The following is a 13,656-nucleotide window of genomic DNA, read 5'->3' as shown; positions in this document are numbered from 1 at the left end:
AAATCCCGCAGGTCACCTGTGTCACCTGTGTCACCTGTGTCACCTGTGTCACCTGTGTCACCTGCCCCACCTGTCCCAGGGTCAAACTGTGGCTCTTCCTGCCCCGCTGTATCCCGGGAGATCCCAATCCCGCTGGAGCAGCCATGCCTGGATCTCATCCCGGTGCCCTGCCCGGGATCTGTGGGGTTTTATTTGGGATCAGAGGGAGCAGGAATGGGGCCAATCTGCCGGGACCCCAACCCTTTCCCGGCCATTCCCGGCCATTCCCGGCCCCTCCCTCACAGCAGCCCAAGGGTGCCGGGACCCTGCCCTGAGGGAGAGCGAGGCCATGCCTGGGAAGGCAAAGGTTAATCGGAGCTTTGCCAGGCTGGCCTTGAATGAGCCGAGCCTAAAAGGGCGCAGCCACAGCCAGAGCACAAAGGAGCTTTGAGCCCATTGTGAGCCCGGGCTGGGACCACACAGGGGATGGCGACAGCAGGGAATGGGAATGGCCCGGGGAATGGGGACTGGAATGGGGAATGGGGACTGGAATGGGGAATGGGAATGGCCTGGGGAATTGGGACTGGAATGGGGAATGGGGACTGGAATGGGGAATGGGGACTGGATGGGGAATGGGGACTGGAATGGGGAATGGGAATGGCCAGGCCGTGGGCTCCTCCTTCCCTGCCTCCCTCCTTTCCTTCCCTTTCCCACCCAGCCTCCCTCCTTCCCTCCCTTGGAGTTCCTGGAATTACTGGCCAGAGCATCCCCTGGAGCTCCTGGATCCCATCCCATCCCATCCCATCCCATCCCATCCCATCCCATCCCATCCCATCCATTATTCACGGCTCAGGCTTTGATTTAAAATCCGAGCAGTGATGAATATGCAGCAGCTCTGAGGAACAGATTTGTCAGCTTCTCCATCCTTCATCCCCAGAAAGGAAAATCTCCACAGGTCCTGGAATTGCAGAACTTCCCCCCCACATCCCAGAGTTATGGTGGGGATGGAATTCTCCTTTTCCTGCATCCAAATGGGAAAATATCTGTGTTGGGAAGCCGGAGTGAGGCCAGCGAGGAGAGGGGCGAGCACACCAGAGGAAATGTGATTTTCATTCACATTGTGACTCCGCAGCCATTTAATTATTTTAATTAGGCTTAATTAGTGGTAAATTTACAATGATATGCTTGATACCTGGCATTAAATCTTCCATGCATAAATGTTTTGTTAAAACGGGAAAATAGGCGCGTGGCACCCTGCCAGCAATTAGTGCTGAATGCGTTAATGACAGATTAGGGCTGGGCCCTGATTCCCGGTGACAGCAGCGCCGGGATCTGGGAGCTTCCAATGGGAACTGGGAGCTTCCAACGGGATCTGGGAGCTTCCAATGGGAACTGGGAGCTTCCAAAGGGAACTGGGAGCTTCCAATGGGAACTGGGAGCTTCCAATGGGAACTGGGAGCTTCCAAAGGGAACTGGGAGCCTCCAGTGGGAACTGGGAGCTTCCAAAGGGAACTGGGAGCTTCCATCGGGAACTGGGAGCCTCTATTGGGAACTGGGAGCTCCCAACGGGATCTGGGAGCCTCTATTGGGAACTGGGAGCTTCCATCGAGAACTGGGAGCTTCCAATGGGAACTGGGAACTTCCATCGGGAACTGGGAGCTTCCAACGGGATCTGGGAGCTTCCAATGGGAACTGGGAGCTTCCATTGAGAACTGGGAGCTTCCATCAGGAACCAGAAGCTTCCAATGGGAACTGGGAGCTTCCATCGGGAACTGGGAGCTTCCATTGGGATCTGGGAGCTTCCAACAGGAACTGGGAGCTCCCAACAGGAATCAGGAGCTTCCAACAGGAACTGGGAGCTTCCAACAGGAACTGGGAGCTTCCATTGGGAACTGGGAACTTCCATTGGGAACTGGGAACTTTTATTGGGAGCTTCCATCGGGATCTGGGAGCCTCCATTGGGAACAGTGAGTTTCTATTGGGAGCCGGGAAATTTTATTGGGAGCCAAGAGCTTTTATTGGGAGCCAGGAGTTTCCATCAGGAACCAGGAGCTTCCATCGGCACCTGCGGCACCAACACCGGCCAGAGGAGCTCCCAGGGGACCTCAATTCCCAGGAAAACGCTGGTGGCAGGGATGGGACCAAGTCGGTGGTGGCCACCTGGTTTCCACCCCAAAATCACCCAGAACATTCCCAGCCACCTCAGCTCCATGTGGGAAAATCCAGCTCCATCCCTGGGCCTCTCTCCCGGCCTCTCCAGGACCTCATTCCCACATCCTCTCCCGTATCTCCGTGCTCTCCTCACTCCATTCATCCATCCCTTCTTTCCCCTCGGATTCCAGCGGCCAGAATCCTCTTGCTCCTCTAAAATTCCCCCAAATTTGGGTCTCCTGGATTTCCAACCCCCAAACCCTGAGAGCTGGAGGATCACGAGGCTGCTCTGAGCCCTGGCACCAGGCGAGGAGCGGGGTTGGGGAGGGAATTAATGCTCTGCACGGAATCCAGAGCACGGAGCAGTCCCAATGTTCCAATTACAGCTGGAAATCCCGGGAAGATGAATTCCAGTGGTTCCTAACTACAGTTAAGTGCACCAGGAGGGTTTTAACTCTCTCCCATCCCTATTGATCTTCCTGTCTCCTGCTCCTACTGGAAACAATTAGAGGTCAATAAGCGACAGGAGCTGGAATTCTCAGCTGCCAGAGAAACCGTTTGGAAATATTTCCTTGTCCTTTTACACCCGCGGCTCTGTCAATGCCGCCATCCAATATTTTTTTTTTTTATGGAGAAGAAAGGATCTTAGAAAATCTATCCGTGCTGTCTCCTGGCCCGGGAGCAGAGGGGAGGAATCCAGAGGAGGGAAAGGCAGAGGATAAATGGCAGGGAAGCTCTGCTCCAACGGCCCCATCCATCCTGGAGCGGCTGGAATGCCGCTACCCCCGGCGTGACCCTGCCCAAGGATGGGAAATCCCTCTCCAGAGCAGCCAGGGAGGAAATCCAGGCAGGGAAAAGTGGGAGAAGGGTTGGAAACAGCAGGAAGGCAGCGATTCCCTGCCTGTGGATGAGGATGAGGATGGGGGAACGCTGCGGGATCATGAGCTGGGGCGTGCTCCCAGTGGGATGCAGGGCTTGGATTCTGTGCTGGAACAGGGGTGGGATGCAGGGATGGACGTGCTGGGTGTTGGCATGGAATGCTTGTGTTGGATACAAGTGCTGGATGCATTTGTTGGTGCCGTGCATGGGATGCAAGTGTTGGATGCATCCATTGGATGCAGGAGTTGGATGCATTCCCAGCTCCATTCCCAGCTTAATTCCCAGTTCCATTCCCAGCTTAATTCCCAGTTCCATTCCCAGCTCCTTTCCCATTTCCATTCCCAGCCTGTTCCCAGCTCCATTCCCAGTTCCATTCCCAGCTCCGTTCCCAGTTCCATTCCCAGTTCCATTCCTAGTTCCATTCCCAGCTCAATCCATCAGGAATCATCCCTGGTACACTGAGTTAGGCTGGAGCATTCCAGAGCCATTTATCTCCTCTTTTCCCAGCTTGTTAACTCCTCCTCCCGATTCCCAGCCCAGATCCCCTGGAGAATGGGAAGGATCCCTCTCCAGACCCTGGAGCACAGACAAAAGGGATCCACTGGATCCCAAGGAGCTGGGAATCATCCAGCCCCTTCTCCCGGGGATTCCCCCAGCACTGCCTCGTGTCCCAAATCCTGGAATAACCCCCAGGGCGCTCCTGAGCATTCCCGGGAATGTGGGAACGTGACCCCGATCCCGGCGGGGCCCTCAATCGATGCCTGGCTCATGGGCTGTGCCGGGGCTGGGACGGAGCTGCAGCCTTTGGATGCAGCTTTGGATGCGCCTCTGGACAGCCCCTGATTCTGGAGAGGCTTGGATTTCACTCGGATCCCGTCAGACACACGGGCACCGGGGGGAGGATTTTCCAGGTGCTGGGAAAAAAATTAGCAGCAGCTCCAGAGGAAGGAGGAGAAGTTCCTTCCCGGGCTTCAGAAGGAGGAACCACTCCAGAGATCATTAAGCCGAGCTTAGCTGATAATTGGAGCTTATAATTAAAAAATGATTTATTGACACAAGTTTTAGTGGGAAATTACGTTGGAGCTTCCTGTTAAATCCATAAAAGTCCTTGCTCACATCCTTAAACTCCAGGATTATTTCTGACAGCCCTTCTCCCTCGCAGGGGAGGGAGGAGCAGCTCTGTACCTGCTCCATTCCCCCCGGGAAAATCCTTCCTCATTAATTCTGGGATGGGAATAGGGCTGGAGGAGCCACTTCAGCTCCACACTCCAGCACGGAGCCCTTCAGCTTAAAATAAACCTGCTCCAAACCAAGCTAAACCCACCCCAAATCAATAGAAACCTGCCCAAAATGAAGATCAACCTGTCCAAAATCCTGATAAATCCCCCAGATTCCCAATCCAGAGGATCCCCTGCTCACCCCGCAGCAGCAACGCCATCCTTCCTCATCCTCCTTCCTGGAGAAGGTTTAATTAGGATTTAATTTGGATTTGATAACGATGAAGCGTTTAGTAAATATCAATTATTATCCACGATATTTTTTTCAGTTATTTTCCAGTATCCCGACGATGCCAGGGATCCCTAAATCTCCAGAAATCTTGGGATTTTTAAGGAACAATCAGATTTTAAAGCATAGCAGCGCTTCCAGGAGATGAAATTAAAGCATTAACCGGAGCCAGGCCGGGATTTAGGGGCTGGAGGAGGGAAAGGAGCAGTGGCAAGGCCGGGAAGTGCTCCTGGTTTTCCAGCAGGATCCAGGGGATGTCCTGAGCATCCTCCTCATCCCGGAGCTCCGCTGAGCCCAGGGAAGCTGGGGATGGAACCTGGAACAGCAGGACGGGGATTCTGGGATGAGAAACGCCACCAGCCTCCTCCTGGAAAGAAGGAAATCATTCCTGATGGATTTCAGGGGAGCAGGAATTTCTCCTGCCAGGTGACAGAACAGCTCCGATTTGTCCCTGCCCGGAGCAGGAAAAGCCCCACGGGAGCTCCTCCAGCTCCATCCCGAACAAAGCCTCCCTTTATCCCGCGGCGTTTTGTTCCCATGGCACGGAGGTCAGCGGGAAAGGAGATTTATGGAGGCATAAACAAACCTCGGGAATGCTGCCGGTAATTCCACTTCCGTCCAAAAGCGCGGTGGTTTTTAAAGCTCCTTTAAATGATCTCTTCCCAAAGAAAACTCCCGTGTAATCTGCCGGGGAGGGAGGGAGGGCTGCTGAGCCATGAATTATTCAGGGAAGGCTCTCGGGAGCCTCTGGAGATTATTCCCACCATTGTCCGCCCTGATGGGTCATTATGCGCTCCCCGGATTTAATCTTTGGGGCTATCCAGCGGCACAGAAAAAATGGATGAATAACAATTTTCCTGTAATAACCTTCAACTAACCTTTCAACCGGAGTGAGTAATTCCAATCCTATTTTCACATCAATGCCGCAGTCAAAGCCAGGCAATTATCCCTTATCTCTTCCAGAACCCTCCTCCTTTAATTTTTAAAGGGATGTTCAAGCACTTACTGGAGGCAGGGAGGAGAAAGGAGCCTGGGATGGAGTTGGGGAATGTTTTGATGAGCAGTGATAGGGATGAGCTTTGGATAATTATTAATTTCTCCACCATTTTGCTGCATTCCTCAGTTCCCAGTTTCCTCATCCTGCTGGGAGAGGGATCATCCCCCAATTCCCTGAATCCCCCCCCTTTTTGTTCCCGATTCCTGAGTGTCCCCGACTTTGGATCAGCCGAGGGTGGGAGCCCAGTTTGGGGAGCAGGGCCGGCCCCATTCCAGCCCTGATCCCAGAGCTGGGATTGGGATGGGCAGAGGAGGATCAGGAATGTGAAGAAATAGGATTGGGATGGGCAGGGATGGATCAGGAATGGGCAGGACTGGGGTTGGGATGGCAGGAAAAGGACAGGGATGCTCAGGACTGGGATGGAAATGTTCAAGGCAGGGACAGGGATGGAATGGGAATTCTCTGAAGGATCAGGAATGCTCAGGACAGGGATGGTCAGTGAGGGCACGGGGCTGCCACCAGCACTGGCACTGCTGTCCCCAGGGTGTCCCCAGCCACCAGGGGGGTCCTGGCTCTGCCAGCCCCCCCCCAAGCATCTCCCCGGGATGCACAGCATGGGATTCCCGGGATTTGTGCAGGGCCAGGAGTTGCACTCAGCTGGTCCCTCCCAGCTCAAGATATTCCATCATTCCATCATTCCAGGCTCCTGCTGCAGCCAGCAGCCCTCTCCAGCCCCATCCCAGCAGGAATTTGCCTCTTCCTCTCCAGGCCTGGCCGTGAATCCAGGTGGGAATCACTGCCTGGCTCCCGGGTGTCTGGGAAAGGTGAACAACCATGGAAATCCAGGCATCCCAGCATCCAGGGCCTGTTCATCCTCCCAGTTCTCCCAGTCTGAGCCCAGCTTGGCTGGGCTGGCATTGCCCAAGGCCTCTGTCCCAACGTGTCTGGCTGGAGAAATCTTGGAGCCGAGGCTCCATAAATTCCTTATTAGTCACCCAGAGCTGCATCCCACGGCTCTGGAATAGCTGCAGGCTGAGCACAGGCTTCCAAAAAGCCATTAAAAATCCCGGGAAATAAACAGAGAGGGGGAGAAGCTGGAGCTGGGTCTGCTCTGAAGCACTGGGAGATTTCCTATGGAGGGGGTTGGGAATAAATCCGGCACTCGTGGAATTCTCTGCAAGGTGAATTTGTGCAGCCTGGGCTGGCTGTTCCTGGGTTATCCATGGAAAAAAACAGGCAGGAATTCAGGGATTGTTCCATCCCTGTCAGGACAGGAATTCAGGGATTGTTCCACCCATGCCAGGGCAGGAATTCAGGGATTGTTCCATCCATGCCAGGGCAGGAATTCAGGGATTGCTCCATCCCTGCCAGGACAGGAATTCAGGGATTGTTCCATCCCTGTCAGGACAGGAATCCAGGGATTGCTCCATCCCTGCCAGGACAGGAATTCAGGGATTGTTCCACCCATGCCAGGGCAGGAATTCAGGGATTGTTCCACCCATGCCAGGGCAGGAATTCAGGGATTGTTCCATCCCTGCCAGGACAGGAATTCAGGGATTGCTCCATCCCTGCCAGGACAGGAATTCAGGGATTGCTCTGTCCCTGCCAGGACAAGGCCTGGAAGTGCCTCTGAAGGAGGAGACGTTTCCCAGACCTTGTCCTTTGCTCCTTCCTTGAGTTCAGGCCTCAGTTACAAATCCCAGGAATGTGGGAGCCAATGGATAATTCCAGAGGTTCTGGAGCAGCCCTGTCCCTGTCCCCAGCCCTGGGGACAAACCCAGTGTCCTCAAGGGAGACCCCAGCCCAGGACCCCACCCAGCAATGATCCAGAGGAGGAAGCATCACTTCCCAAAGATCCAAGGAGTATCCCATGGATTCCAGGGGCAGCGGTGCCACATCTGCCCTGTCCCCAGGGTGGGCTTTCCCTCCATCCCCAGCTGCTTCCCAAAAATCCCTCTGCAATTCCAGGGGCTGAGGGATCCCTCTTTTAATGGAATTGTCCCTCAGGATCCTTTGGTTTTGTTCCATGACTCTCGTGAGAGGAAATCCAGCCCTGGGGGGATTTAAATCCCTGTGGATGTGACACTTGGGGACACGGTCGGGGTGGCCTTGGCGGTGCTGGAATTGTTGGACTCGATGATTTTAGGGACCTTTTCCAACCCAAATGATTCCATGACCCTACGGAGAGGTGCCCACCCCTGCTGGTGTCCCCTCCCTGCTGTGGTGTCACCCAGAGCCAATTCCTGTCCCCAGTGCCACCCTCCCTGCAGAGCAAAACGCTCCAATCCCGGCATTCCCAGATGCAGGAGAGGAGATTTCCCACCCCGCAGCTCCATCCCGACGGAGGCAGCAAACAAACATTTTGTCAGCGCTGACAAAGCTGAGCTTTTAGGGAAGGGAGGAGGGGAAAAAAAAAAAAAAAAAAAAAAGAAAACAGGGAAAAAAAAAATTAATTGGGACAACTTCCAGCAGGGAGCCAGGTGTGCTGGAGGCAGGAGAGCCATCCAGAGCAGGGAATGATTTAGAGGGAAGCACGGAGAGGATTTGGGAAACCATGGCACCGGGTCCCCACGGTGCTCATTAAGGTTGTACAGATTGCAGCTCCCAGCTCTCCAAAGTGCCCGTTATTAATCCATAAAAACATCGCCCGGGTGATTGAATCCGATGATTACTGGAGCAGGCAAACACGGGAGATGGGAAAATATCCCGGCGCTCTCCAGCAAGGCTCTGGAAGCAGAACAAAAATTAAAAAAAAAAAAAAAAAAAAAAAAAAAAAAAAAAAAAAAAAAAGGAAAAGAAATGGAAAATGATGTGAAATATTAATGAGAGCTGTTTGCCCCCAGGCAAGGAACGCAATCCAGGCTTTCCCAGGGATATCCAGTGGAAGAGCTGATTACTGGGGATAAACATCCTGAAATATTCGGGATCTTTGGAATTCCAAAGCCGATTCCCTTATCAGCCCTCGGCAGGCGCGGCCCCGGGGGAGCCGGAGCGCCGGGAATGGGAACGGGAACCGGGAACGGGAACCGGGAACGGGGCTGAGCCTCGCCCCGATGGAATTAACACCGGGATGAGCCTCTGGAAAACGACGTGGGAGCCTCGGGAAGAGCGGGGGATTTATTGCCAGTCCTGGAATTGCAACCAATGGAATTGTAACCTCGGGAATGCCAACAATTAACGGGAATTAGGGCAGGAGGAGCTGTGCCATCCACGGCTCCCAGGGATCCGGGAATGTCCCCGGGAGCGAGGGCAGGATTTGGGTTGTGCTAACTGGGATCGGGTCTGATTATCCCAGGGATAATTGGGAATAGGACATCCGTGGTGCTGGTTTTCCATGGATGTTGGACACAGGGGACACCCAGGGTGACGTCACACGGCGCTGCCACACCCGCAGGCCTCCCCTTCCCCCCCTTTCTCCCAGCGTTCCCTTCCCACTTCTGTTCCCATTTTTGTTCTGTTTTTCCCAGAATCCCAGAGCTGGAAAGGCCCTCCAAGGCCATCGAGTCCAAGCTGTGCCCAATCCCTGCCTTGTCCCCAGCCCAGAGCACTGAGTGCCACCTCCAGGAATTCCTTGGGCATTCCTTGGGTATTTTCTTGGGAATTACCCAAAGAATTCCAAACCTCCCTGGGCAATTCCAATGCTTGACCACCTTTTCCATGAAGAAATTCCCACCTGGAATGGTTTTGAGCAAACAAATGGTGTTGCTGATGGGAGAACGGCCCCATTCCCACTGGGATAAAACGGGAAACAACAGCCCCATTCCCACTGGGATAAAATGGGAGAACAGCCCCATTCCCACTGGGAGTTAATGGAAGAACAGCCCCATTCCCACTGGGAGAAAAAAGGAGAGAACAGCCCCATTCCCACTGGGATAAAATGGGAGAACAGCCCCATTCCCACTGGGATAAAATGGGAGACAACAGCTCCATTCCCACTGGGATGCAATGGGAGAACAGCCCCATTCCCACTGGGATAAAATGGGAGACAACAGCTCCATTCCCACTGGGATGTAATGGGAGAACAGCTCCATTCCCACTGGGAGTTAATGGAAGAACAGCCCCATTCCCACTGGGATTTATAGGGAAAACTCCCAGCGAGGAGGGAGCCGAGATCCACAATCCCCAGAACCAGTGGAGCTGGGATGCAGCAGAAAAGCTAAAATTAACCCGGGAGCTCGTTAGCGAGACGAGGGAACATCCAATGAAGTGACATTTTCCTTGTAACGCGTTGCACTTGGAGAGTTTTCCGTCCTTGGCAATGGATTTGCCGCTCGGAGGTGCTTCCCTTCTGCTCAGCCACCGAGCCCGGGCTCATTAGGGAATTTTTAATTAGCTTTTCTCTTGCAGGGAGACTGGAATTGAAGTTTCCACGTGAGCCGTGATTTGTAGATATTCCCGTTAAAATCCCGGTTTATCCGTGGTCTCTCCTCAGCTTGGTCTCCATCCATTTGTTCGAATCCCAATGAATCCCAAAAGGTTTGTGGAATCCAGCCTGTCTGGATCCTCGCTCGAGGAGACAGGTTACTCATTCCTTGGGCTTTTCCCATAGAAAAGCTTCCATCGGCCGATCCATGAGTAAAACCAGGACAAGGAGCACCAAGCCAAGCCGAATTCCCAGACTACAGTGAAGCTCATTCATTCATCCCAAGGGATGAGGCAGGGAAAGGAATTTGGGCGAGAATTCCAGAGAAAACAAAGGCCTGACTTCAGCAGATAATGCCTTTGGAATTACCGACTTTGGAATTACCAGCCCATTCCAGGCTCGATGGAAAGCAGGAGAAAGGGGAGTTGGGAAAAGCCTCCCTCTTTCCTGAAGTCCTGCCGTGGGTTTTCATGGATTAATTAAACCCTGGAATTGTCGCTGGCCCGGGAAGGAAAATCACTTGGAGCTGTGATGTTCCAGAGGTGCCATGGTGGAAGGGGAGAGGGATATCAGGATGGAGAAGAGAGGGATAACAGATGGAAAGGACGGGAATGTCACCTCGAAGGGAAGAGTGAGCACATGACGTCATGGCCGTGCCAGATCTGGCTGAGCTTCCTTCATTATTCCCCGTTTTTTTTCCCCAAAAAGATGGGAAAAGCTGAAGAAACGGAGGCAGAGACCTCCCAAATTAAAGCCTTCAAGGCCCCTTTGAATCTTTGCCAAAATAAGGAGATGCTCACCTTGGAAATCTCCTGGGAATCGGGAGAGGGGCAGAGCCAAGCCAGGCTGCAAATTCCAGCAAAAACCCCGGCGAGGTTTGGCTCCAGCTAAATCCAACATTATTCCAGCGCCAATCCCAAACATCTGGGGCTCGCTCAGATAAACTGCTCCACTTTTGGGTGGCGATAAATACACAAACCAAATAAATAATTCAATAAGTCTGTTTGGAAGGCGATGAAGTCGTTAAAAGATTCACGAAAGATCCAGAGCCTGCAGCCTGAGAGGCTCTCCCAGCTCCCGCTCTGATTTCCCGGGAAGCGAAGGCCGAGCTCCCCTCGCAAACCCCAGCGGGCGGCACCGATCCGGAGAAAATGTCAGGGGACGTAATTAATAAGAATTAATTAACCTGATGGAGCGGGCTTGCTGCTGGTGGCCGGATGAGTCCCGCGCCAGGCGGATTTTCCCTCCCTCTCCCCGTTTTCCGCACGGATGAGGAGGCGGAGGCAGCTCAGGACGGAGCCGACAAGGCACTTCCATGGTCCAGTGCACCTTTAATGTACGGCAAGGAGTTAAAACGGGAGACAAATTCCTCGCCAGGCAGCTCCGGATTTCCTTATGCATGGATGGGCTGAGGCGCGGATCCGTCGTAAAACCGGCATTAAAAATTAGTCGGGGCTGTTAGGCCGGCGCGGCCGAGCAGATGGCTCGTGCTCGGAAGTGTTCCGGGAATCTCCTTTTATTATCCGTGGATGCCTCGTGGCCTGGGATTTTCATTACCCGCACCCCACGGAGCGCCGCGGCTCTGCCGCCGATTCCTTCGGTGTGGATGAGTTCTGGGATGGGATGGGATGGGATGGGATCCATAGGATGGGATCCATAGGATGGAATGGGATGTGTTTGGATCCATAGGATGAAATGGGATTGGGATGGGATCCATAGAATGAGATCCAGAGGATGGGATGGGATCCATAAGATGGGATCCATAGGATGAGATTCATAGAATGGGATGGGATCCATAAGATGGGATCCATAGGATGAGATTCATAGAACGGGATGGGATCCATAGGATGGGATGGGATCCATAGGATTGGATCCATAGGATGGGATAGGATCTATAGGATGGGATTGGGGTGGGATGGGATCCATGGGATGGGATGGATGAGCCTGAGCATCCCATGGAGCATTTCCCAGGATTTGGATGGACACTCAGCTGGATTTCCCCACTGAATTTATTTCTCCAAAAGAGGATCAATATTTTAATCCTGGAATTCTTTTGGGAAAAGACCTTAAAGCTCATCCCATTCCACCCTCTGAGGGACACCTTCCACTAATCCAGGTCACTCCAACCTGGTGAGGAACACTTCCAGGGGTTGGGAATATAATATTCCAATCTTAATCATCCTTTAAATAAAACAGGAATGTGACATTCCCACCCCCTGAGTGGCCACAATCTGGCACTACATTCCCAAAATAAATCTTTCCCAGCTTTAAAATCTTGGATCCAATTGGAAGTGAAAATTAATGGCCAATCCTTGGAACCACGTGAAGAGTTCCTTGGCCTTGCCCTGCAGATCCATCCCCTCCAGGATCCCCCAAACCCATCCCAAAGGAAACATGGGGACGAGGAGGAATCTTTAGGGATGGGGAGGGAATTGGGTGCGAGCCCACCCCGGGTTGGGGCGGCAGCTCCAAGGCTCCTTCTGCGGTGACAAAAGCCGCCCCTAATTAGCATAATTAATGACTTTGTGGCCTCTGCAGGCTGCAGCCCCGCAGATTCCCTCCCTCGTTATGGCTAATTAGGCTCCCCGGCAGCGGGGTGGAGCCATCCGTTATTCCTTAATGATCTCCCCATTCCCGGGAACAGCTCCGAGGGATGTGGAGAGCAGGACACAAAGGGCAGCTCCTTTCTCCAAAGCCTCCCTTGATCTCCTGGAAAAAAAAAAAAAAAAAAAAGGAAAATCCTGGGAGCAGGATGGCACTGGGAATTGCTGTCATCTCGCTGCAGCTCATCCTGGAGTGGTTTCTTCCCTCCTGGAGCAGGAATCCTCTCGGGATCCTGCAGCTTTTAAGGCATCCAAGGGAAGCAGGGAGGGATGGAGCTGGCTGGGATCGGGATGGGGAAGGAATATCCCATTTTTCAGGAGACAAAACATCATTTTTAAATCAGCCCTTCATTCCCATTAGGGCTGCACACCCCGGGCCTGAAAGGTTTGCTTAAATCCCCCAAAATCCTCCATCCAATGGTTTAAATCCTGGGATCTTTCCCTGCATCCATTGACACGGATCTGCCAGCCCATCGGCGTCCGGCGCCATCCCGTGGGTTCTTCCCAGTCCCAGACCTCCCCAGTTTGGATGGATTGAATGGTTTGGGTCCCATTCCACTCCATTCCATGGGGCAGGGACAGCTCCCACCATCCCAGGCTGCTCCAAGCCCCGTCCAACCCGGCCTTGGACATTCCAGGGATCCAGGGGCAGCCACAGCTGCTCTGTGCCAGGGCTTCCCCCACGTCACAGGGAATATTCCCAATATCCCACCCAGCCCTGCCCTTGGCAGTGGGAATTATAACCCAGCCGTGAGGTGATGCCAGCAAGGAGCATCCCAATGGTTTTCCAAGGATCCCAATCCCTGTGTCCATCCCAGCCTGGGCTCCGCATCCATCTCCGCTTTTTCCACGAGCCCTCGGAGCCTGGGTGGGATTGGATTCCAATGTGCCAAACAATCCTCATTTATCCCTGCCAGCTCCCAGCCTCCTCCCTCTCCACTCCTGTTTTCCTCAACCGCTACCTTTATTTTTGCAATGTGTCTATAATTACCAAATGTTCCGAGATTCCGCCCAAAATTCCTCCCCTTGGAATCCGGGGATGTCTCCTCGCTGCTGTCAATTTGGGTTCTAAATGTTGTGATTGATAAAATGAAACTGTGAAGCGAGGCACGAAATCTGTCTCGTAGACACCACTTCTTTTTAGGGTTGGCACGAGGAGAAAACAACGCCAGGCAGGG

At 53.3% G+C, this 13,656-nt stretch overlaps 1 long non-coding RNA gene across 1 annotated transcript; it reads right to left on the bottom strand.

The window, feature by feature from the left end:
- Positions 1 to 3,844: 3,844 nt before the first annotated feature.
- Positions 3,845 to 5,554, bottom strand: LOC148222293 (uncharacterized). The gene is made up of 3 exons (XR_015806421.1): positions 5,394 to 5,554; positions 5,102 to 5,199; positions 3,845 to 4,882 (listed from the first exon to the last, which is right to left on the bottom strand). It is a non-coding gene; the product is annotated as an uncharacterized LOC148222293 (long non-coding RNA).
- Between the last annotated feature and the right edge of the window lie 8,102 nt (positions 5,555 to 13,656).

This window comes from Sturnus vulgaris, chromosome 13, assembly GCF_052056855.1.
Source record: "Sturnus vulgaris isolate bStuVul1 chromosome 13, bStuVul1.hap1, whole genome shotgun sequence".
Taxonomy (NCBI): Eukaryota; Metazoa; Chordata; class Aves; order Passeriformes; family Sturnidae; genus Sturnus; species Sturnus vulgaris.
Note: the sequence above shows the minus strand (reverse complement) of the source record. Positions and strands in the feature narration are given on the sequence as shown.